Source organism: Pungitius pungitius, chromosome 2, assembly GCF_949316345.1.
Source record: "Pungitius pungitius chromosome 2, fPunPun2.1, whole genome shotgun sequence".
Classification (NCBI taxonomy): domain Eukaryota; kingdom Metazoa; phylum Chordata; class Actinopteri; order Perciformes; family Gasterosteidae; genus Pungitius; species Pungitius pungitius.
The window spans coordinates 5,677,691-5,691,891 of record NC_084901.1 but is presented as its reverse complement, the minus strand read 5'-3'; the positions used below and the strand labels follow the sequence as shown (position 1 = coordinate 5,691,891).

Below are 14,201 nucleotides of genomic sequence, written 5' to 3'. Positions count from 1 at the left end.
TGTCAGTTGCAACATTTCAATGATGTGATGTGCATCAACTTGTCCCCCACTGTTAAGTAGTTATTGTTTGATGCTCTTAGTAGACAGGGAAACCTGGTTTAGCCTTTTCATTCAAGCAATATTTTCCATGTCCTGAATATTTTCGATCCGATATTACGACTTAATTAGCATGAATGTGTCCCTGGTGGTCTAGTGGCTAGGATTCGGCGCTTTCACCGCCGCGGCCCGGGTTTGATTCCCGGTCAGGGAAATGTCATTTAAAGTTCTGGCTTGATGTTTTTATTTACGCCAATTATTCGATGTGCTGAATGTTTTCGATCTGATTGGAGGACATAATATGCACAACTGTGTCCCTGATGGTCTAGTGGCTAGGATTCGGCGCTCTCACCGCCGCGGCCCGGGTTCGATTCCCGGTCAGGGAATTGACTTTTAAAGTTCTGACTTGATGTTTTAATTTAAGCCTATTATTCGATGTGCTGAATGTTTTCGATCTGATTGGAGGACATAATATGCACAACTGTGTCCCTGATGGTCTAGTGGCTAGGATTCGGCGCTCTCACCGCCGCGGCCCGGGTTCGATTCCCGGTCAGGGAATTGGCTTTTAAAGTTCTGACTTGATGTTTTAATTTAAGCCTATTATTCGATGTGCTGAATGTTTTCGATCTGATTGGAGGACATAATATGCACAACTGTGTCCCTGATGGTCTAGTGGCTAGGATTCGGCGCTCTCACCGCCGCGGCCCGGGTTCGATTCCCGGTCAGGGAATTGCCTTTTAAAGTTCTGACTTGATGTTTTAATTTAAGCCTATTATTCGATGTGCTGAATGTTTTCGATCTGATTGGAGGACATAATATGCACAACTGTGTCCCTGATGGTCTAGTGGCTAGGATTCGGCGCTCTCACCGCCGCGGCCCGGGTTCGATTCCCGGTCAGGGAAATGGCATTTGAAGTTACCCTTAGTTTATGCTTGTGTTGTCAGTTGCAACATTTCAATGATGTGATGTGCATCAACTTGTCCCCCACTGTTAAGTAGTTATTGTTTGATGCTCTTAGTAGACAGGGAAACCTGGTTTAACCTTTTCATTCAAGTAATATTTTCCATGTCCTGAATATTTTCGATCCGATATTACGACTTAATTAGCATGAATGTGTCCCTGGTGGTCTAGTGGCTAGGATTCGGCGCTTTCACCGCCGCGGCCCGGGTTCGATTCCCGGTCAGGGAAATGTCATTTAAAGTTCTGGCTTGATGTTTTTATTTACGCCAATTTTTCGATGTGCTGAATGTTTTCGATCTGATTGGAGGACATAATGCGGCCCAGGTTCGATTCCCGGTCAGGGAAATGGCATTTGAAGTTACCCTTAGTTGATGCTTGTGTTGTCCGTTGCAACATTTCAATGATGTGATGTGCATCAACTTGTCCCCCACTGTTAAGTAGTTATTGTTTGATGCTCTTAGTAGACAGGGAAACCTGGTTTAGCCTTTTCATTCAAGCAATATTTTCCATGTCCTGAATATTTTCGATCCGATATTACGACTTAATTAGCATGAATGTGTCCCTGGTGGTCTAGTGGCTAGGATTCGGCGCTTTCACCGCCGCGGCCCGGGTTCGATTCCCGGTCAGGGAAATGTCATTTAAAGTTCTGGCTTGATGTTTTTATTTACGCCAATTATTCGATGTGCTGAATGTTTTCGATCTGATTGGAGGACATAATATGCACAACTGTGTCCCTGATGGTCTAGTGGCTAGGATTCGGCGCTCTCACCGCCGCGGCCCGGGTTCGATTCCCGGTCAGGGAATTGGCTTTTAAAGTTCTGACTTGATGTTTTAATTTAAGCCTATTATTCGATGTGCTGAATGTTTTCGATCTGATTGGAGGACATAATATGCACAACTGTGTCCCTGATGGTCTAGTGGCTAGGATTCGGCGCTCTCACCGCCGCGGCCCGGGTTCGATTCCCGGTCAGGGAAATGGCATTTGAAGTTACCCTTAGTTTATGCTTGTGTTGTCAGTTGCAACATTTCAATGATGTGATGTGCATCAACTTGTCCCCCACTGTTAAGTAGTTATTGTTTGATGCTCTTAGTAGACAGGGAAACCTGGTTTAGCCTTTTCATTCAAGCAATATTTTCCATGTCCTGAATATTTTCGATCCGATATTACGACTTAATTAGCATGAATGTGTCCCTGGTGGTCTAGTGGCTAGGATTCGGCGCTTTCACCGCCGCGGCCCGGGTTCGATTCCCGGTCAGGGAAATGTCATTTAAAGTTCTGGCTTGATGTTTTTATTTACGCCAATTATTCGATGTGCTGAATGTTTTCGATCTGATTGGAGGACATAATGCGGCCCAGGTTCGATTCCCGGTCAGGGAAATGGCATTTGAAGTTACCCTTAGTTGATGCTTGTGTTGTCCGTTGCAACATTTCAATGATGTGATGTGCATCAACTTGTCCCCCACTGTTAAGTAGTTATTGTTTGATGCTCTTAGTAGACAGGGAAACCTGGTTTAGCCTTTTCATTCAAGCAATATTTTCCATGTCCTGAATATTTTCGATCCGATATTACGACTTAATTAGCATGAATGTGTCCCTGGTGGTCTAGTGGCTAGGATTCGGCGCTTTCACCGCCGCGGCCCGGGTTCGATTCCCGGTCAGGGAAATGTCATTTAAAGTTCTGGCTTGATGTTTTTATTTACGCCAATTATTCGATGTGCTGAATGTTTTCGATCTGATTGGAGGACATAATATGCACAACTGTGTCCCTGATGGTCTAGTGGCTAGGATTCGGCGCTCTCACCGCCGCGGCCCGGGTTCGATTCCCGGTCAGGGAATTGGCTTTTAAAGTTCTGACTTGATGTTTTAATTTAAGCCTATTATTCGATGTGCTGAATGTTTTCGATCTGATTGGAGGACATAATATGCACAACTGTGTCCCTGATGGTCTAGTGGCTAGGATTCGGCGCTCTCACCGCCGCGGCCCGGGTTCGATTCCCGGTCAGGGAATTGCCTTTTAAAGTTCTGACTTGATGTTTTAATTTAAGCCTATTATTCGATGTGCTGAATGTTTTCGATCTGATTGGAGGACATAATATGCACAACTGTGTCCCTGATGGTCTAGTGGCTAGGATTCGGCGCTCTCACCGCCGCGGCCCGGGTTCGATTCCCGGTCAGGGAAATGGCATTTGAAGTTACCCTTAGTTTATGCTTGTGTTGTCAGTTGCAACATTTCAATGATGTGATGTGCATCAACTTGTCCCCCACTGTTAAGTAGTTATTGTTTGATGCTCTTAGTAGACAGGGAAACCTGGTTTAACCTTTTCATTCAAGTAATATTTTCCATGTCCTGAATATTTTCGATCCGATATTACGACTTAATTAGCATGAATGTGTCCCTGGTGGTCTAGTGGCTAGGATTCGGCGCTTTCACCGCCGCGGCCCGGGTTCGATTCCCGGTCAGGGAAATGTCATTTAAAGTTCTGGCTTGATGTTTTTATTTACGCCAATTTTTCGATGTGCTGAATGTTTTCGATCTGATTGGAGGACATAATGCGGCCCAGGTTCGATTCCCGGTCAGGGAAATGGCATTTGAAGTTACCCTTAGTTGATGCTTGTGTTGTCCGTTGCAACATTTCAATGATGTGATGTGCATCAACTTGTCCCCCACTGTTAAGTAGTTATTGTTTGATGCTCTTAGTAGACAGGGAAACCTGGTTTAGCCTTTTCATTCAAGCAATATTTTCCATGTCCTGAATATTTTCGATCCGATATTACGACTTAATTAGCATGAATGTGTCCCTGGTGGTCTAGTGGCTAGGATTCGGCGCTTTCACCGCCGCGGCCCGGGTTCGATTCCCGGTCAGGGAAATGTCATTTAAAGTTCTGGCTTGATGTTTTTATTTACGCCAATTATTCGATGTGCTGAATGTTTTCGATCTGATTGGAGGACATAATATGCACAACTGTGTCCCTGATGGTCTAGTGGCTAGGATTCGGCGCTCTCACCGCCGCGGCCCGGGTTCGATTCCCGGTCAGGGAATTGGCTTTTAAAGTTCTGACTTGATGTTTTAATTTAAGCCTATTATTCGATGTGCTGAATGTTTTCGATCTGATTGGAGGACATAATATGCACAACTGTGTCCCTGATGGTCTAGTGGCTAGGATTCGGCGCTCTCACCGCCGCGGCCCGGGTTCGATTCCCGGTCAGGGAAATGGCATTTGAAGTTACCCTTAGTTTATGCTTGTGTTGTCAGTTGCAACATTTCAATGATGTGATGTGCATCAACTTGTCCCCCACTGTTAAGTAGTTATTGTTTGATGCTCTTAGTAGACAGGGAAACCTGGTTTAGCCTTTTCATTCAAGTAATATTTTCCATGTCCTGAATATTTTCGATCCGATATTACGACTTAATTAGCATGAATGTGTCCCTGGTGGTCTAGTGGCTAGGATTCGGCGCTTTCACCGCCGCGGCCAGGGTTCGATTCCCGGTCAGGGAAATGTCATTTAAAGTTCTGGCTTGATGTTTTTATTTACGCCAATTATTCAATGTCCTGAATGTTTTCGATCTGATTGGAGGACATAATATGCACAACTGTGTCCCTGATGGTCTAGTGGCTAGGATTCGGCGCTCTCACCGCCGCGGCCCGGGTTCGATTCCCGGTCAGGGAATTGGCTTTTAAAGTTCTGACTTGATGTTTTAATTTAAGCCTATTATTCGATGTGCTGAATGTTTTCGATCTGATTGGAGGACATAATATGCACAACTGTGTCCCTGATGGTCTAGTGGCTAGGATTCGGCGCTCTCACCGCCGCGGCCCGGGTTCGATTCCCGGTCAGGGAATTGGCTTTTAAAGTTCTGACTTGATGTTTTAATTTAAGCCAATTATTCGATGTGCTGAATGTTTTCGATCTGATTGGAGGACATAATATACACAACTGTGTCCCTGATGGTCTAGTGGCTAGGATTCGGCGCTCTCACCGCCGCGGCCCGGGTTCGATTCCCGGTCAGGGAAATGGCATTTGAAGTTACCCTTAGTTGATGCTTGTGTTGTCCGTTGCAACATTTCAATGATGTGATGTGCATCAACTTGTCCCCCACTGTTAAGTAGTTATTGTTTGATGCTCTTAGTAGACAGGGAAACCTGGTTTAGCCTTTTCATTCAAGTAATATTTTCCATGTCCTGAATATTTTCGATCCGATATTACGACTTAATTAGCATGAATGTGTCCCTGGTGGTCTAGTGGCTAGGATTCGGCGCTTTCACCGCCGCGGCCAGGGTTCGATTCCCGGTCAGGGAAATGTCATTTAAAGTTCTGGCTTGATGTTTTTATTTACGCCAATTATTCAATGTCCTGAATGTTTTCGATCTGATTGGAGGACATAATATGCACAACTGTGTCCCTGATGGTCTAGTGGCTAGGATTCGGCGCTCTCACCGCCGCGGCCCGGGTTCGATTCCCGGTCAGGGAATTGGCTTTTAAAGTTCTGACTTGATGTTTTAATTTAAGCCTATTATTCGATGTGCTGAATGTTTTCGATCTGATTGGAGGACATAATATGCACAACTGTGTCCCTGATGGTCTAGTGGCTAGGATTCGGCGCTCTCACCGCCGCGGCCCGGGTTCGATTCCCGGTCAGGGAATTGGCTTTTAAAGTTCTGACTTGATGTTTTAATTTAAGCCAATTATTCGATGTGCTGAATGTTTTCGATCTGATTGGAGGACATAATATACACAACTGTGTCCCTGATGGTCTAGTGGCTAGGATTCGGCGCTCTCACCGCCGCGGCCCGGGTTCGATTCCCGGTCAGGGAAATGGCATTTGAAGTTACCCTTAGTTGATGCTTGTGTTGTCCGTTGCAACATTTCAATGATGTGATGTGCATCAACTTGTCCCCCACTGTTAAGTAGTTATTGTTTGATGCTCTTAGTAGACAGGGAAACCTGGTTTAGCCTTTTCATTCAAGCAATATTTTCCATGTCCTGAATATTTTCGATCCGATATTACGACTTAATTAGCATGAATGTGTCCCTGGTGGTCTAGTGGCTAGGATTCGGCGCTTTCACCGCCGCGGCCCGGGTTCGATTCCCGGTCAGGGAAGTGTCATTTAAAGTTCTGGCTTGATGTTTTTATTTACGCCAATTATTCGATGTGCTGAATGTTTTCGATCTGATTGGAGGACATAATATGCACAACTGTGTCCCTGATGGTCTAGTGGCTAGGATTCGGCGCTCTCACCGCCGCGGCCCGGGTTCGATTCCCGGTCAGGGAATTGGCTTTTAAAGTTCTGACTTGATGTTTTAATTTAAGCCTATTATTCGATGTGCTGAATGTTTTCGATCTGATTGGAGGACATAATATGCACAACTGTGTCCCTGATGGTCTAGTGGCTAGGATTCGGCGCTCTCACCGCCGCGGCCCGGGTTCGATTCCCGGTCAGGGAAATGGCATTTGAAGTTACCCTTAGTTTATGCTTGTGTTGTCAGTTGCAACATTTCAATGATGTGATGTGCATCAACTTGTCCCCCACTGTTAAGTAGTTATTGTTTGATGCTCTTAGTAGACAGGGAAACCTGGTTTAGCCTTTTCATTCAAGCAATATTTTCCATGTCCTGAATATTTTCGATCCGATATTACGACTTAATTAGCATGAATGTGTCCCTGGTGGTCTAGTGGCTAGGATTCGGCGCTTTCACCGCCGCGGCCCGGGTTCGATTCCCGGTCAGGGAAATGTCATTTAAAGTTCTGGCTTGATGTTTTTATTTACGCCAATTATTCGATGTGCTGAATGTTTTCGATCTGATTGGAGGACATAATATGCACAACTGTGTCCCTGATGGTCTAGTGGCTAGGATTCGGCGCTCTCACCGCCGCGGCCCGGGTTCGATTCCCGGTCAGGGAATTGGCTTTTAAAGTTCTGACTTGATGTTTTAATTTAAGCCTATTATTCGATGTGCTGAATGTTTTCGATCTGATTGGAGGACATAATATGCACAACTGTGTCCCTGATGGTCTAGTGGCTAGGATTCGGCGCTCTCACCGCCGCGGCCCGGGTTCGATTCCCGGTCAGGGAAATGGCATTTGAAGTTACCCTTAGTTTATGCTTGTGTTGTCAGTTGCAACATTTCAATGATGTGATGTGCATCAACTTGTCCCCCACTGTTAAGTAGTTATTGTTTGATGCTCTTAGTAGACAGGGAAACCTGGTTTAGCCTTTTCATTCAAGCAATATTTTCCATGTCCTGAATATTTTCGATCCGATATTACGACTTAATTAGCATGAATGTGTCCCTGGTGGTCTAGTGGCTAGGATTCGGCGCTTTCACCGCCGCGGCCCGGGTTCGATTCCCGGTCAGGGAAATGTCATTTAAAGTTCTGGCTTGATGTTTTTATTTACGCCAATTATTCGATGTGCTGAATGTTTTCGATCTGATTGGAGGACATAATATGCACAACTGTGTCCCTGATGGTCTAGTGGCTAGGATTCGGCGCTCTCACCGCCGCGGCCCGGGTTCGATTCCCGGTCAGGGAATTGGCTTTTAAAGTTCTGACTTGATGTTTTAATTTAAGCCAATTATTCGATGTGCTGAATGTTTTCGATCTGATTGGAGGACATAATATGCACAACTGTGTCCCTGATGGTCTAGTGGCTAGGATTCGGCGCTCTCACCGCCGCGGCCCGGGTTCGATTCCCGGTCAGGGAATTGGCTTTTAAAGTTCTGACTTGATGTTTTAATTTAAGCCAATTATTCGATGTGCTGAATGTTTTCGATCTGATTGGAGGACATAATATGCACAACTGTGTCCCTGATGGTCTAGTGGCTAGGATTCGGCGCTCTCACCGCCGCGGCCCGGGTTCGATTCCCGGTCAGGGAAATGGCATTTGAAGTTACCCTTAGTTTATGCTTGTGTTGTCAGTTGCAACATTTCAATGATGTGATGTGCATCAACTTGTCCCCCACTGTTAAGTAGTTATTGTTTGATGCTCTTAGTAGACAGGGAAACCTGGTTTAGCCTTTTCATTCAAGCAATATTTTCCATGTCCTGAATATTTTCGATCCGATATTACGACTTAATTAGCATGAATGTGTCCCTGGTGGTCTAGTGGCTAGGATTCGGCGCTTTCACCGCCGCGGCCCGGGTTCGATTCCCGGTCAGGGAAATGTCATTTAAAGTTCTGGCTTGATGTTTTTATTTACGCCAATTATTCGATGTGCTGAATGTTTTCGATCTGATTGGAGGACATAATATGCACAACTGTGTCCCTGATGGTCTAGTGGCTAGGATTCGGCGCTCTCACCGCCGCGGCCCGGGTTCGATTCCCGGTCAGGGAATTGGCTTTTAAAGTTCTGACTTGATGTTTTAATTTAAGCCTATTATTCGATGTGCTGAATGTTTTCGATCTGATTGGAGGACATAATATGCACAACTGTGTCCCTGATGGTCTAGTGGCTAGGATTCGGCGCTCTCACCGCCGCGGCCCGGGTTCGATTCCCGGTCAGGGAAATGGCATTTGAAGTTACCCTTAGTTTATGCTTGTGTTGTCAGTTGCAACATTTCAATGATGTGATGTGCATCAACTTGTCCCCCACTGTTAAGTAGTTATTGTTTGATGCTCTTAGTAGACAGGGAAACCTGGTTTAGCCTTTTCATTCAAGCAATATTTTCCATGTCCTGAATATTTTCGATCCGATATTACGACTTAATTAGCATGAATGTGTCCCTGGTGGTCTAGTGGCTAGGATTCGGCGCTTTCACCGCCGCGGCCCGGGTTCGATTCCCGGTCAGGGAAGTGTCATTTAAAGTTCTGGCTTGATGTTTTTATTTACGCCAATTATTCGATGTGCTGAATGTTTTCGATCTGATTGGAGGACATAATATGCACAACTGTGTCCCTGATGGTCTAGTGGCTAGGATTCGGCGCTCTCACCGCCGCGGCCCGGGTTCGATTCCCGGTCAGGGAATTGGCTTTTAAAGTTCTGACTTGATGTTTTAATTTAAGCCTATTATTCGATGTGCTGAATGTTTTCGATCTGATTGGAGGACATAATATGCACAACTGTGTCCCTGATGGTCTAGTGGCTAGGATTCGGCGCTCTCACCGCCGCGGCCCGGGTTCGATTCCCGGTCAGGGAAATGGCATTTGAAGTTACCCTTAGTTTATGCTTGTGTTGTCAGTTGCAACATTTCAATGATGTGATGTGCATCAACTTGTCCCCCACTGTTAAGTAGTTATTGTTTGATGCTCTTAGTAGACAGGGAAACCTGGTTTAGCCTTTTCATTCAAGCAATATTTTCCATGTCCTGAATATTTTCGATCCGATATTACGACTTAATTAGCATGAATGTGTCCCTGGTGGTCTAGTGGCTAGGATTCGGCGCTTTCACCGCAGCGGCCCGGGTTCGATTCCCGGTCAGGGAAGTGTCATTTAAAGTTCTGGCTTGATGTTTTTATTTACGCCAATTATTCGATGTGCTGAATGTTTTCGATCTGATTGGAGGACATAATATGCACAACTGTGTCCCTGATGGTCTAGTGGCTAGGATTCGGCGCTCTCACCGCCGCGGCCCGGGTTCGATTCCCGGTCAGGGAATTGGCTTTTAAAGTTCTGACTTGATGTTTTAATTTAAGCCTATTATTCGATGTGCTGAATGTTTTCGATCTGATTGGAGGACATAATATGCACAACTGTGTCCCTGATGGTCTAGTGGCTAGGATTCGGCGCTCTCACCGCCGCGCCCCGGGTTCGATTCCCGGTCAGGGAAATGTCATTTAAAGTTCTGGCTTGATGTTTTTATTTACGCCAATTATTCGATGTGCTGAATGTTTTCAATCTGATTGGAGGACATAATGCGGCCCAGGTTCGATTCCCGGTCAGGGAAATGGCATTTGAAGTTACCCTTAGTTGATGCTTGTGTTGTCCGTTGCAACATTTCAATGATGTGATGTGCATCAACTTGTCCCCCACTGTTAACTAGTTATTGTTTGATGCTCTTAGTAGACAGGGAAACCTGGTTTAGCCTTTTCATTCAAGCAATATTTTCCATGTCCTGAATATTTTCGATCCGATATTACGACTTAATTAGCATGAATGTGTCCCTGGTGGTCTAGTGGCTAGGATTCGGCGCTCTCACCGCCGCGGCCCGGGTTCGATTCCCGGTCAGGGAAATGGCATTTGAAGTTACCCTTAGTTGATGCTTGTGTTGTCCGTTGCAACATTTCAATGATGTGATGTGCATCAACTTGTCCCCCACTGTTAACTAGTTATTGTTTGATGCTCTTAGTAGACAGGGAAACCTGGTTTAGCCTTTTCATTCAAGCAATATTTTCCATGTCCTGAATATTTTCGATCCGATATTACGACTTAATTAGCATGAATGTGTCCCTGGTGGTCTAGTGGCTAGGATTCGGCGCTTTCACCGCCGCTGCCCGGGTTCGATTCCCGGTCAGGGAAATGTCATTTAAAGTTCTGGCTTGATGTTTTTATTTACGCCAATTATTCGATGTGCTGAATGTTTTCGATCTGATTGGAGGACATAATATGCACAACTGTGTCCCTGATGGTCTAGTGGCTAGGATTCGGCGCTCTCACCGCCGCGGCCCGGGTTCGATTCCCGGTCAGGGAATTGGCTTTTAAAGTTCTGACTTGATGTTTTAATTTAAGCCTATTATTCGATGTGCTGAATGTTTTCGATCTGATTGGAGGACATAATATGCACAACTGTGTCCCTGATGGTCTAGTGGCTAGGATTCGGCGCTCTCACCGCCGCGGCCCGGGTTCGATTCCCGGTCAGGGAAATGGCATTTGAAGTTACCCTTAGTTGATGCTTGTGTTGTCCGTTGCAACATTTCAATGATGTGATGTGCATCAACTTGTCCCCCACTGTTAACTAGTTATTGTTTGATGCTCTTAGTAGACAGGGAAACCTGGTTTAGCCTTTTCATTCAAGCAATATTTTCCATGTCCTGAATATTTTCGATCCGATATTACGACTTAATTAGCATGAATGTGTCCCTGGTGGTCTAGTGGCTAGGATTCGGCGCTTTCACCGCCGCTGCCCGGGTTCGATTCCCGGTCAGGGAAATGTCATTTAAAGTTCTGGCTTGATGTTTTTATTTACGCCAATTATTCGATGTGCTGAATGTTTTCGATCTGATTGGAGGACATAATATGCACAACTGTGTCCCTGATGGTCTAGTGGCTAGGATTCGGCGCTCTCACCGCCGCGGCCCGGGTTCGATTCCCGGTCAGGGAATTGGCTTTTAAAGTTCTGACTTGATGTTTTAATTTAAGCCTATTATTCGATGTGCTGAATGTTTTCGATCTGATTGGAGGACATAATATGCACAACTGTGTCCCTGATGGTCTAGTGGCTAGGATTCGGCGCTCTCACCGCCGCGGCCCGGGTTCGATTCCCGGTCAGGGAAATGGCATTTGAAGTTACCCTTAGTTGATGCTTGTGTTGTCCGTTGCAACATTTCAATGATGTGATGTGCATCAACTTGTCCCCCACTGTTAAGTAGTTATTGTTTGATGCTCTTAGTAGACAGGGAAACCTGGTTTAGCCTTTTCATTCAAGTAATATTTTCCATGTCCTGAATATTTTCGATCCGATATTACGACTTAATTAGCATGAATGTGTCCCTGGTGGTCTAGTGGCTAGGATTCGGCGCTTTCACCGCCGCGGCCCGGGTTCGATTCCCGGTCAGGGAATTGGCTTTTAAAGTTCTGACTTGATGTTTTAATTTAAGCCTATTATTCGATGTGCTGAATGTTTTCGATCTGATTGGAGGACATAATATGCACAACTGTGTCCCTGATGGTCTAGTGGCTAGGATTCGGCGCTCTCACCGCCGCGGCCCGGGTTCGATTCCCGGTCAGGGAATTGGCTTTTAAAGTTCTGACTTGATGTTTTAATTTAAGCCTATTATTCGATGTGCTGAATGTTTTCGATCTGATTGGAGGACATAATATGCACAACTGTGTCCCTGATGGTCTAGTGGCTAGGATTCGGCGCTCTCACCGCCGCGGCCCGGGTTCGATTCCCGGTCAGGGAATTGGCTTTTAAAGTTCTGACTTGATGTTTTAATTTAAGCCAATTATTCGATGTGCTGAATGTTTTCGATCTGATTGGAGGACATAATATACACAACTGTGTCCCTGATGGTCTAGTGGCTAGGATTCGGCGCTCTCACCGCCGCGGCCCGGGTTCGATTCCCGGTCAGGGAAATGGCATTTGAAGTTACCCTTAGTTGATGCTTGTGTTGTCCGTTGCAACATTTCAATGATGTGATGTGCATCAACTTGTCCCCCACTGTTAAGTAGTTATTGTTTGATGCTCTTAGTAGACAGGGAAACCTGGTTTAGCCTTTTCATTCAAGCAATATTTTCCATGTCCTGAATATTTTCGATCCGATATTACGACTTAATTAGCATGAATGTGTCCCTGGTGGTCTAGTGGCTAGGATTCGGCGCTTTCACCGCCGCGGCCCGGGTTCGATTCCCGGTCAGGGAAATGGCATTTAAAGTTCTGGCTTGATGTTTTTATTTACGCCAATTATTCGATGTGCTGAATGTTTTCGATCTGATTGGAGGACATAATGCGGCCCAGGTTCGATTCCCGGTCAGGGAAATGGCATTTGAAGTTACCCTTAGTTGATGCTTGTGTTGTCCGTTGCAACATTTCAATGATGTGATGTGCATCAACTTGTCCCCCACTGTTAAGTAGTTATTGTTTGATGCTCTTAGTAGACAGGGAAACCTGGTTTAGCCTTTTCATTCAAGCAATATTTTCCATGTCCTGAATATTTTCGATCCGATATTACGACTTAATTAGCATGAATGTGTCCCTGGTGGTCTAGTGGCTAGGATTCGGCGCTTTCACCGCCGCGGCCCGGGTTCGATTCCCGGTCAGGGAAATGTCATTTAAAGTTCTGGCTTGATGTTTTTATTTACGCCAATTATTCGATGTGCTGAATGTTTTCGATCTGATTGGAGGACATAATATGCACAACTGTGTCCCTGATGGTCTAGTGGCTAGGATTCGGCGCTCTCACCGCCGCGGCCCGGGTTCGATTCCCGGTCAGGGAATTGGCTTTTAAAGTTCTGACTTGATGTTTTAATTTAAGCCTATTATTCGATGTGCTGAATGTTTTCGATCTGATTGGAGGACATAATATGCACAACTGTGTCCCTGATGGTCTAGTGGCTAGGATTCGGCGCTCTCACCGCCGCGGCCCGGGTTCGATTCCCGGTCAGGGAAATGGCATTTGAAGTTACCCTTAGTTTATGCTTGTGTTGTCAGTTGCAACATTTCAATGATGTGATGTGCATCAACTTGTCCCCCACTGTTAAGTAGTTATTGTTTGATGCTCTTAGTAGACAGGGAAACCTGGTTTAGCCTTTTCATTCAAGCAATATTTTCCATGTCCTGAATATTTTCGATCCGATATTACGACTTAATTAGCATGAATGTGTCCCTGGTGGTCTAGTGGCTAGGATTCGGCGCTTTCACCGCCGCTGCCCGGGTTCGATTCCCGGTCAGGGAAATGTCATTTAAAGTTCTGGCTTGATGTTTTTATTTACGCCAATTATTCGATGTGCTGAATGTTTTCGATCTGATTGGAGGACATAATATGCACAACTGTGTCCCTGATGGTCTAGTGGCTAGGATTCGGCGCTCTCACCGCCGTGGCCCGGGTTCGATTCCCGGTCAGGGAATTGGCTTTTAAAGTTCTGACTTGATGTTTTAATTTAAGCCTATTATTCGATGTGCTGAATGTTTTCGATCTGATTGGAGGACATAATATGCACAACTGTGTCCCTGATGGTCTAGTGGCTAGGATTCGGCGCTCTCACCGCCGCGGCCCGGGTTCGATTCCCGGTCAGGGAAATGGCATTTGAAGTTACCCTTAGTTGATGCTTGTGTTGTCCGTTGCAACATTTCAATGATGTGATGTGCATCAACTTGTCCCCCACTGTTAAGTAGTTATTGTTTGATGCTCTTAGTAGACAGGGAAACCTGGTTTAGCCTTTTCATTCAAGTAATATTTTCCATGTCCTGAATATTTTCGATCCGATATTACGACTTAATTAGCATGAATGTGTCCCTGGTGGTCTAGTGGCTAGGATTCGGCGCTTTCACCGCCGCGGCCCGGGTTCGATTCCCGGTCAGGGAATTGGCTTTTAAAGTTCTGACTT

The 14,201-nt window shown here is 45.6% G+C and overlaps 62 non-coding genes across 62 annotated transcripts; all 62 read left to right on the top strand.

The window, feature by feature from the left end:
* The first annotated feature begins 178 nt into the window (after positions 1–178).
* Positions 179–250, top strand: trnae-uuc (transfer RNA glutamic acid (anticodon UUC)). Its single transcript has one exon. It is a non-coding gene; the product is annotated as a tRNA-Glu (tRNA).
* Positions 251–350: 100 nt separating this feature from the next.
* Positions 351–422, top strand: trnae-cuc (transfer RNA glutamic acid (anticodon CUC)). Its single transcript has one exon. It is a non-coding gene; the product is annotated as a tRNA-Glu (tRNA).
* Positions 423–522: 100 nt separating this feature from the next.
* Positions 523–594, top strand: trnae-cuc (transfer RNA glutamic acid (anticodon CUC)). Its single transcript has one exon. It is a non-coding gene; the product is annotated as a tRNA-Glu (tRNA).
* Positions 595–694: 100 nt separating this feature from the next.
* Positions 695–766, top strand: trnae-cuc (transfer RNA glutamic acid (anticodon CUC)). Its single transcript has one exon. It is a non-coding gene; the product is annotated as a tRNA-Glu (tRNA).
* Positions 767–866: 100 nt separating this feature from the next.
* Positions 867–938, top strand: trnae-cuc (transfer RNA glutamic acid (anticodon CUC)). Its single transcript has one exon. It is a non-coding gene; the product is annotated as a tRNA-Glu (tRNA).
* A 214-nt stretch (positions 939–1,152) lies between these two features.
* Positions 1,153–1,224, top strand: trnae-uuc (transfer RNA glutamic acid (anticodon UUC)). The gene has a single exon. It is a non-coding gene; the product is annotated as a tRNA-Glu (tRNA).
* Positions 1,225–1,555: 331 nt separating this feature from the next.
* Positions 1,556–1,627, top strand: trnae-uuc (transfer RNA glutamic acid (anticodon UUC)). Its single transcript has one exon. It is a non-coding gene; the product is annotated as a tRNA-Glu (tRNA).
* A 100-nt stretch (positions 1,628–1,727) lies between these two features.
* Positions 1,728–1,799, top strand: trnae-cuc (transfer RNA glutamic acid (anticodon CUC)). The gene has a single exon. It is a non-coding gene; the product is annotated as a tRNA-Glu (tRNA).
* A 100-nt stretch (positions 1,800–1,899) lies between these two features.
* trnae-cuc (transfer RNA glutamic acid (anticodon CUC)) lies at positions 1,900–1,971 on the top strand. The gene has a single exon. It is a non-coding gene; the product is annotated as a tRNA-Glu (tRNA).
* A 214-nt stretch (positions 1,972–2,185) lies between these two features.
* trnae-uuc (transfer RNA glutamic acid (anticodon UUC)) lies at positions 2,186–2,257 on the top strand. The gene has a single exon. It is a non-coding gene; the product is annotated as a tRNA-Glu (tRNA).
* Positions 2,258–2,588: 331 nt separating this feature from the next.
* On the top strand, positions 2,589–2,660 carry trnae-uuc (transfer RNA glutamic acid (anticodon UUC)). Its single transcript has one exon. It is a non-coding gene; the product is annotated as a tRNA-Glu (tRNA).
* Positions 2,661–2,760: 100 nt separating this feature from the next.
* trnae-cuc (transfer RNA glutamic acid (anticodon CUC)) lies at positions 2,761–2,832 on the top strand. The gene has a single exon. It is a non-coding gene; the product is annotated as a tRNA-Glu (tRNA).
* Positions 2,833–2,932: 100 nt separating this feature from the next.
* On the top strand, positions 2,933–3,004 carry trnae-cuc (transfer RNA glutamic acid (anticodon CUC)). Its single transcript has one exon. It is a non-coding gene; the product is annotated as a tRNA-Glu (tRNA).
* Positions 3,005–3,104: 100 nt separating this feature from the next.
* On the top strand, positions 3,105–3,176 carry trnae-cuc (transfer RNA glutamic acid (anticodon CUC)). Its single transcript has one exon. It is a non-coding gene; the product is annotated as a tRNA-Glu (tRNA).
* Positions 3,177–3,390: 214 nt separating this feature from the next.
* trnae-uuc (transfer RNA glutamic acid (anticodon UUC)) lies at positions 3,391–3,462 on the top strand. Its single transcript has one exon. It is a non-coding gene; the product is annotated as a tRNA-Glu (tRNA).
* A 331-nt stretch (positions 3,463–3,793) lies between these two features.
* trnae-uuc (transfer RNA glutamic acid (anticodon UUC)) lies at positions 3,794–3,865 on the top strand. The gene has a single exon. It is a non-coding gene; the product is annotated as a tRNA-Glu (tRNA).
* A 100-nt stretch (positions 3,866–3,965) lies between these two features.
* trnae-cuc (transfer RNA glutamic acid (anticodon CUC)) lies at positions 3,966–4,037 on the top strand. The gene has a single exon. It is a non-coding gene; the product is annotated as a tRNA-Glu (tRNA).
* A 100-nt stretch (positions 4,038–4,137) lies between these two features.
* trnae-cuc (transfer RNA glutamic acid (anticodon CUC)) lies at positions 4,138–4,209 on the top strand. Its single transcript has one exon. It is a non-coding gene; the product is annotated as a tRNA-Glu (tRNA).
* Positions 4,210–4,423: 214 nt separating this feature from the next.
* trnae-uuc (transfer RNA glutamic acid (anticodon UUC)) lies at positions 4,424–4,495 on the top strand. Its single transcript has one exon. It is a non-coding gene; the product is annotated as a tRNA-Glu (tRNA).
* Positions 4,496–4,595: 100 nt separating this feature from the next.
* Positions 4,596–4,667, top strand: trnae-cuc (transfer RNA glutamic acid (anticodon CUC)). Its single transcript has one exon. It is a non-coding gene; the product is annotated as a tRNA-Glu (tRNA).
* A 100-nt stretch (positions 4,668–4,767) lies between these two features.
* Positions 4,768–4,839, top strand: trnae-cuc (transfer RNA glutamic acid (anticodon CUC)). Its single transcript has one exon. It is a non-coding gene; the product is annotated as a tRNA-Glu (tRNA).
* A 100-nt stretch (positions 4,840–4,939) lies between these two features.
* trnae-cuc (transfer RNA glutamic acid (anticodon CUC)) lies at positions 4,940–5,011 on the top strand. The gene has a single exon. It is a non-coding gene; the product is annotated as a tRNA-Glu (tRNA).
* Positions 5,012–5,225: 214 nt separating this feature from the next.
* Positions 5,226–5,297, top strand: trnae-uuc (transfer RNA glutamic acid (anticodon UUC)). The gene has a single exon. It is a non-coding gene; the product is annotated as a tRNA-Glu (tRNA).
* Positions 5,298–5,397: 100 nt separating this feature from the next.
* Positions 5,398–5,469, top strand: trnae-cuc (transfer RNA glutamic acid (anticodon CUC)). The gene has a single exon. It is a non-coding gene; the product is annotated as a tRNA-Glu (tRNA).
* Positions 5,470–5,569: 100 nt separating this feature from the next.
* trnae-cuc (transfer RNA glutamic acid (anticodon CUC)) lies at positions 5,570–5,641 on the top strand. The gene has a single exon. It is a non-coding gene; the product is annotated as a tRNA-Glu (tRNA).
* A 100-nt stretch (positions 5,642–5,741) lies between these two features.
* Positions 5,742–5,813, top strand: trnae-cuc (transfer RNA glutamic acid (anticodon CUC)). Its single transcript has one exon. It is a non-coding gene; the product is annotated as a tRNA-Glu (tRNA).
* Positions 5,814–6,027: 214 nt separating this feature from the next.
* trnae-uuc (transfer RNA glutamic acid (anticodon UUC)) lies at positions 6,028–6,099 on the top strand. The gene has a single exon. It is a non-coding gene; the product is annotated as a tRNA-Glu (tRNA).
* Positions 6,100–6,199: 100 nt separating this feature from the next.
* Positions 6,200–6,271, top strand: trnae-cuc (transfer RNA glutamic acid (anticodon CUC)). The gene has a single exon. It is a non-coding gene; the product is annotated as a tRNA-Glu (tRNA).
* A 100-nt stretch (positions 6,272–6,371) lies between these two features.
* trnae-cuc (transfer RNA glutamic acid (anticodon CUC)) lies at positions 6,372–6,443 on the top strand. The gene has a single exon. It is a non-coding gene; the product is annotated as a tRNA-Glu (tRNA).
* Positions 6,444–6,657: 214 nt separating this feature from the next.
* On the top strand, positions 6,658–6,729 carry trnae-uuc (transfer RNA glutamic acid (anticodon UUC)). The gene has a single exon. It is a non-coding gene; the product is annotated as a tRNA-Glu (tRNA).
* Positions 6,730–6,829: 100 nt separating this feature from the next.
* Positions 6,830–6,901, top strand: trnae-cuc (transfer RNA glutamic acid (anticodon CUC)). Its single transcript has one exon. It is a non-coding gene; the product is annotated as a tRNA-Glu (tRNA).
* A 100-nt stretch (positions 6,902–7,001) lies between these two features.
* On the top strand, positions 7,002–7,073 carry trnae-cuc (transfer RNA glutamic acid (anticodon CUC)). The gene has a single exon. It is a non-coding gene; the product is annotated as a tRNA-Glu (tRNA).
* Positions 7,074–7,287: 214 nt separating this feature from the next.
* trnae-uuc (transfer RNA glutamic acid (anticodon UUC)) lies at positions 7,288–7,359 on the top strand. The gene has a single exon. It is a non-coding gene; the product is annotated as a tRNA-Glu (tRNA).
* Positions 7,360–7,459: 100 nt separating this feature from the next.
* On the top strand, positions 7,460–7,531 carry trnae-cuc (transfer RNA glutamic acid (anticodon CUC)). Its single transcript has one exon. It is a non-coding gene; the product is annotated as a tRNA-Glu (tRNA).
* Positions 7,532–7,631: 100 nt separating this feature from the next.
* Positions 7,632–7,703, top strand: trnae-cuc (transfer RNA glutamic acid (anticodon CUC)). Its single transcript has one exon. It is a non-coding gene; the product is annotated as a tRNA-Glu (tRNA).
* Positions 7,704–7,803: 100 nt separating this feature from the next.
* trnae-cuc (transfer RNA glutamic acid (anticodon CUC)) lies at positions 7,804–7,875 on the top strand. Its single transcript has one exon. It is a non-coding gene; the product is annotated as a tRNA-Glu (tRNA).
* Positions 7,876–8,089: 214 nt separating this feature from the next.
* trnae-uuc (transfer RNA glutamic acid (anticodon UUC)) lies at positions 8,090–8,161 on the top strand. Its single transcript has one exon. It is a non-coding gene; the product is annotated as a tRNA-Glu (tRNA).
* A 100-nt stretch (positions 8,162–8,261) lies between these two features.
* trnae-cuc (transfer RNA glutamic acid (anticodon CUC)) lies at positions 8,262–8,333 on the top strand. The gene has a single exon. It is a non-coding gene; the product is annotated as a tRNA-Glu (tRNA).
* Positions 8,334–8,433: 100 nt separating this feature from the next.
* trnae-cuc (transfer RNA glutamic acid (anticodon CUC)) lies at positions 8,434–8,505 on the top strand. The gene has a single exon. It is a non-coding gene; the product is annotated as a tRNA-Glu (tRNA).
* Positions 8,506–8,719: 214 nt separating this feature from the next.
* trnae-uuc (transfer RNA glutamic acid (anticodon UUC)) lies at positions 8,720–8,791 on the top strand. The gene has a single exon. It is a non-coding gene; the product is annotated as a tRNA-Glu (tRNA).
* A 100-nt stretch (positions 8,792–8,891) lies between these two features.
* Positions 8,892–8,963, top strand: trnae-cuc (transfer RNA glutamic acid (anticodon CUC)). The gene has a single exon. It is a non-coding gene; the product is annotated as a tRNA-Glu (tRNA).
* A 100-nt stretch (positions 8,964–9,063) lies between these two features.
* On the top strand, positions 9,064–9,135 carry trnae-cuc (transfer RNA glutamic acid (anticodon CUC)). Its single transcript has one exon. It is a non-coding gene; the product is annotated as a tRNA-Glu (tRNA).
* A 214-nt stretch (positions 9,136–9,349) lies between these two features.
* On the top strand, positions 9,350–9,421 carry trnae-uuc (transfer RNA glutamic acid (anticodon UUC)). Its single transcript has one exon. It is a non-coding gene; the product is annotated as a tRNA-Glu (tRNA).
* A 100-nt stretch (positions 9,422–9,521) lies between these two features.
* Positions 9,522–9,593, top strand: trnae-cuc (transfer RNA glutamic acid (anticodon CUC)). The gene has a single exon. It is a non-coding gene; the product is annotated as a tRNA-Glu (tRNA).
* Positions 9,594–10,382: 789 nt separating this feature from the next.
* Positions 10,383–10,454, top strand: trnae-uuc (transfer RNA glutamic acid (anticodon UUC)). Its single transcript has one exon. It is a non-coding gene; the product is annotated as a tRNA-Glu (tRNA).
* Positions 10,455–10,554: 100 nt separating this feature from the next.
* trnae-cuc (transfer RNA glutamic acid (anticodon CUC)) lies at positions 10,555–10,626 on the top strand. Its single transcript has one exon. It is a non-coding gene; the product is annotated as a tRNA-Glu (tRNA).
* A 100-nt stretch (positions 10,627–10,726) lies between these two features.
* trnae-cuc (transfer RNA glutamic acid (anticodon CUC)) lies at positions 10,727–10,798 on the top strand. The gene has a single exon. It is a non-coding gene; the product is annotated as a tRNA-Glu (tRNA).
* A 214-nt stretch (positions 10,799–11,012) lies between these two features.
* Positions 11,013–11,084, top strand: trnae-uuc (transfer RNA glutamic acid (anticodon UUC)). Its single transcript has one exon. It is a non-coding gene; the product is annotated as a tRNA-Glu (tRNA).
* Positions 11,085–11,184: 100 nt separating this feature from the next.
* On the top strand, positions 11,185–11,256 carry trnae-cuc (transfer RNA glutamic acid (anticodon CUC)). Its single transcript has one exon. It is a non-coding gene; the product is annotated as a tRNA-Glu (tRNA).
* A 100-nt stretch (positions 11,257–11,356) lies between these two features.
* trnae-cuc (transfer RNA glutamic acid (anticodon CUC)) lies at positions 11,357–11,428 on the top strand. Its single transcript has one exon. It is a non-coding gene; the product is annotated as a tRNA-Glu (tRNA).
* Positions 11,429–11,642: 214 nt separating this feature from the next.
* trnae-uuc (transfer RNA glutamic acid (anticodon UUC)) lies at positions 11,643–11,714 on the top strand. Its single transcript has one exon. It is a non-coding gene; the product is annotated as a tRNA-Glu (tRNA).
* A 100-nt stretch (positions 11,715–11,814) lies between these two features.
* On the top strand, positions 11,815–11,886 carry trnae-cuc (transfer RNA glutamic acid (anticodon CUC)). Its single transcript has one exon. It is a non-coding gene; the product is annotated as a tRNA-Glu (tRNA).
* Positions 11,887–11,986: 100 nt separating this feature from the next.
* Positions 11,987–12,058, top strand: trnae-cuc (transfer RNA glutamic acid (anticodon CUC)). The gene has a single exon. It is a non-coding gene; the product is annotated as a tRNA-Glu (tRNA).
* A 100-nt stretch (positions 12,059–12,158) lies between these two features.
* trnae-cuc (transfer RNA glutamic acid (anticodon CUC)) lies at positions 12,159–12,230 on the top strand. Its single transcript has one exon. It is a non-coding gene; the product is annotated as a tRNA-Glu (tRNA).
* Positions 12,231–12,444: 214 nt separating this feature from the next.
* On the top strand, positions 12,445–12,516 carry trnae-uuc (transfer RNA glutamic acid (anticodon UUC)). The gene has a single exon. It is a non-coding gene; the product is annotated as a tRNA-Glu (tRNA).
* Positions 12,517–12,847: 331 nt separating this feature from the next.
* On the top strand, positions 12,848–12,919 carry trnae-uuc (transfer RNA glutamic acid (anticodon UUC)). Its single transcript has one exon. It is a non-coding gene; the product is annotated as a tRNA-Glu (tRNA).
* A 100-nt stretch (positions 12,920–13,019) lies between these two features.
* trnae-cuc (transfer RNA glutamic acid (anticodon CUC)) lies at positions 13,020–13,091 on the top strand. The gene has a single exon. It is a non-coding gene; the product is annotated as a tRNA-Glu (tRNA).
* A 100-nt stretch (positions 13,092–13,191) lies between these two features.
* On the top strand, positions 13,192–13,263 carry trnae-cuc (transfer RNA glutamic acid (anticodon CUC)). The gene has a single exon. It is a non-coding gene; the product is annotated as a tRNA-Glu (tRNA).
* Positions 13,264–13,477: 214 nt separating this feature from the next.
* On the top strand, positions 13,478–13,549 carry trnae-uuc (transfer RNA glutamic acid (anticodon UUC)). Its single transcript has one exon. It is a non-coding gene; the product is annotated as a tRNA-Glu (tRNA).
* Positions 13,550–13,649: 100 nt separating this feature from the next.
* On the top strand, positions 13,650–13,721 carry trnae-cuc (transfer RNA glutamic acid (anticodon CUC)). The gene has a single exon. It is a non-coding gene; the product is annotated as a tRNA-Glu (tRNA).
* Positions 13,722–13,821: 100 nt separating this feature from the next.
* trnae-cuc (transfer RNA glutamic acid (anticodon CUC)) lies at positions 13,822–13,893 on the top strand. Its single transcript has one exon. It is a non-coding gene; the product is annotated as a tRNA-Glu (tRNA).
* Positions 13,894–14,107: 214 nt separating this feature from the next.
* On the top strand, positions 14,108–14,179 carry trnae-uuc (transfer RNA glutamic acid (anticodon UUC)). Its single transcript has one exon. It is a non-coding gene; the product is annotated as a tRNA-Glu (tRNA).
* Positions 14,180–14,201: the final 22 nt, after the last annotated feature.